Raw genomic sequence first — 2,932 nt, 5'->3', positions numbered from 1 at the left:
GAAGAAGATAAACTTCTGATTCAGTACCCATTTCGTGTTATTAGGTGTGGTCCGAGAATATATCTTCGACACTCCCAAAAAAATTTAATAGCTTCCTTGGTGCTTGGGTGGTGATCGCCTGTGTATAGATATTATACATACGGGTTCTGCCTGCATTAAATCTCGACTAAAATGGGGGGGGGGGCGGAGGGGGGGTAGTTAGAAAAGAGGGATTCAAGCGGATTTTGAAAAAACCTTGATCTTTAAGACAACTCATGAGATTTAACCTTGATTTCAAGTCCACCTTGAAATCAACTTTGATTTCAAAAAAAAGTTCTTGCATATTCTGGGGACAACCTCGATTTCAAGAAAACTTGAATTTTTCACCGGTGAATAATAATTCACCATGTCTCACTCGTGAGGTCTGAAGAGGATGTGAATATCATCATCTCGAATGATCCTCATGTCACGCCATCGGAGTGTCGGAGGGTGTTGATTGTTCGTGTGCAGATTTTCAAATATCAATGTTGTATCTTCTCGCAAAAATGTTGTGGCGTGCTTTGATTTGTTCTTCTGTCAAAATCGTGCCTTTGTAAATGAGAAGTTATTTCATTAATAAGTCACGCTTATATGACATTCAACATTCCCTGAACCCGATGCTTTCCTGTTAATTCCGAGCTCAACTTCTTTTTTATTCACCAATCTCAATCCACTTCCATGAAGATCCTTGTCTCTCATACTCCTGAGATCGATAAAAAGAGCGAATCTGTTTACAGCGTAAAAGTCTGTTGCATTTATCGCGCTGTTTTCCTTACCAAATCTTCTGAAGACACTGATGCCCTCATTGATGATTGTGTCTAATCCCTTATCTACTGAGATTGTCTTGAGTGACGTGCTCACGCATGAATCTCTTTCCGATTTTTGTGTTTAGACAAGGCCTCATCAGCGAGTTCTTGACTGCGAATGACTTCATACTCAAGCTAATTTTATTCAATTCATAGGCAAGCTGCGTCTTGTCAGATCCTATAAGAACATTACTGGCAGGTGCAAGCCTGAGCTCGAAAAAAAGTTCATCAGAAAGAGCTCTTGGGAAGAATCCATGATCCTTCAGAATCTTATGATGGAATCCAATATTTGTTCTGATAAACAATCGAGCTTATTCTCATTGTCAACTCCTAATTTCTTCTGGTCTTGAGCATTGCATCTGATCTTTCAAAGGTCAACAGACTGAATAACTTCTCTGAACATGCTCACCCTCTCATCCTCACTCAAGGAGAGGTCCTCATAGAGCTTGCATAGATCATAAACATCATTGTCCTGTGCGATTATTTCTGCGAATTTCACAGTCAATCTGTCAACAAGAGCTCTTGAAACATTGTCCACGATATAACTGTTTGCGTGACCACTAACTGCCGAGACAAAGATAGGTTTAAAAGGTCCGGGCACAAGGGCATCTCTGTTATTATGCTTTGGAACTACACCTTTTACATAGGGCATAAACGCTGTGGACTTGAACTACGCCACAGGCCTTCGGCTTGGGGAGGAGTTTCCTGTTTTCGTGACCTTCTGTACAAAGGAAGAGGGAAAACCGTTAGAAATAAGAACTGATCAATGTCTCTTTTCCTTCATGACTGATGATTTTTTCGCGAGACGCTTCGCCCGGTCATGCAAACACTTAACAATACCGCGTCTTACTCATTGAGGGTGGTGTGAATCATGCGCTAATTACTGATTTGTGTGAGTTGGTTTTCTGTAGACACTGTTGGTCAGGCGTCTGTATGGTTCCCTCATAACTGACGAGTCGACAAATACGATCTTGTTGTCTTTCTCAGTTTCCATGGTGAATCGGATGGTAGGTTGCTGACTGTTGAGGTGCTGTAAGAGACAGTCCACATACCTGCGATCTAGGATGGTGATGAATTCATCAATGTAGCGCTTCCGGATCTTGGGTTTCTGTGTTGTGGATTCTATTGCTTGTTCTTCAAATACCTCTATGTAGAGGTTTGCAATAACTGCTGAAATCGAGCTGTGCGCCCATACTTCTGGTCAATATCCGGTAAAAGAAGTTATTGCTGATCGTGGTGGCAAGTAATAATAAACTGTTAAATCGTTTGTCTCTCGATGTTGTCACTTGAGATGTAGATGGCGACGTTTCGATCGCCGTGATACAAATGGTAACGCGTGAGCAGTCGACCCCATCGCCTGATAAAGACAAGCAGTAAGCAGCCGAAACGTCGCGATCTACACCTCAAGTGACTACATCGTGAGACAAACGACTAAGCAGTTTATTAAAATCAAGGTTGTTTTCAAATGCGTCAGAATCTCCCTTTTCTAACCACTAGGGGGAGGGGGAGGGGGAGGGGGAGGGGGAGGGGGTGCTTATTTGAAGAAAGGCGCTTAATCGAGAGGAGCGCTTATTCAATTTCTTTTCAACGTTATTGGAACTTTATATGGCTAAATATTAAATAGAAATACAAAAAGGAAGTATGCAACATAATACACGAAGACGTTAAGTCAATATCAACATCTTTCAAGTGGAAAGACGTATTTGCTTCAAAAAAGATGACAGATGATAATGTGACTAGAACTTACAAATTGAAGCAGTTTAAAGCCTGTTGGTCACATTTTGATTGAGCGATAATTCCTCATCAACTGTTTCATCTAAACGCATACCAATAACTGTATAATCGTAGATGTTACTGATCCTCGAGAATGGTCTGGTTGTGCTTGGGAAGTTAAGACCATTTACCTAGAGCGGAGCAATAGAATAAAAATTCAAGCGCATAGATAATGCAAATAGACGAACTCTAGAAGAACACGGATATAGGGATAACTGGAGTGTAAAAGACACTATTATTCTTACTGTTTCCGCTTTAAATGAGGGTTAAAAGTTATAAATAAATTGTCAATAGAAAAAGCCTTTTTTGTTTCCCTACTAATTAAGAAAGTGAGG

The 2,932-nt window shown here is 40.7% G+C and overlaps 1 pseudogene; it reads right to left on the bottom strand.

The window, feature by feature from the left end:
* Positions 1–591: 591 nt before the first annotated feature.
* LOC149045478 (uncharacterized) lies at positions 592–1,476 on the bottom strand (annotated as a pseudogene).
* Between the last annotated feature and the right edge of the window lie 1,456 nt (positions 1,477–2,932).

Source organism: Pocillopora damicornis, chromosome 5 (assembly GCF_964200805.1).
Source record: "Pocillopora damicornis chromosome 5, jaPocDami1.2, whole genome shotgun sequence".
Taxonomy (NCBI): Eukaryota; Metazoa; Cnidaria; class Anthozoa; order Scleractinia; family Pocilloporidae; genus Pocillopora; species Pocillopora damicornis.
This window is presented reverse-complemented; position numbering and strand designations above follow the sequence as displayed.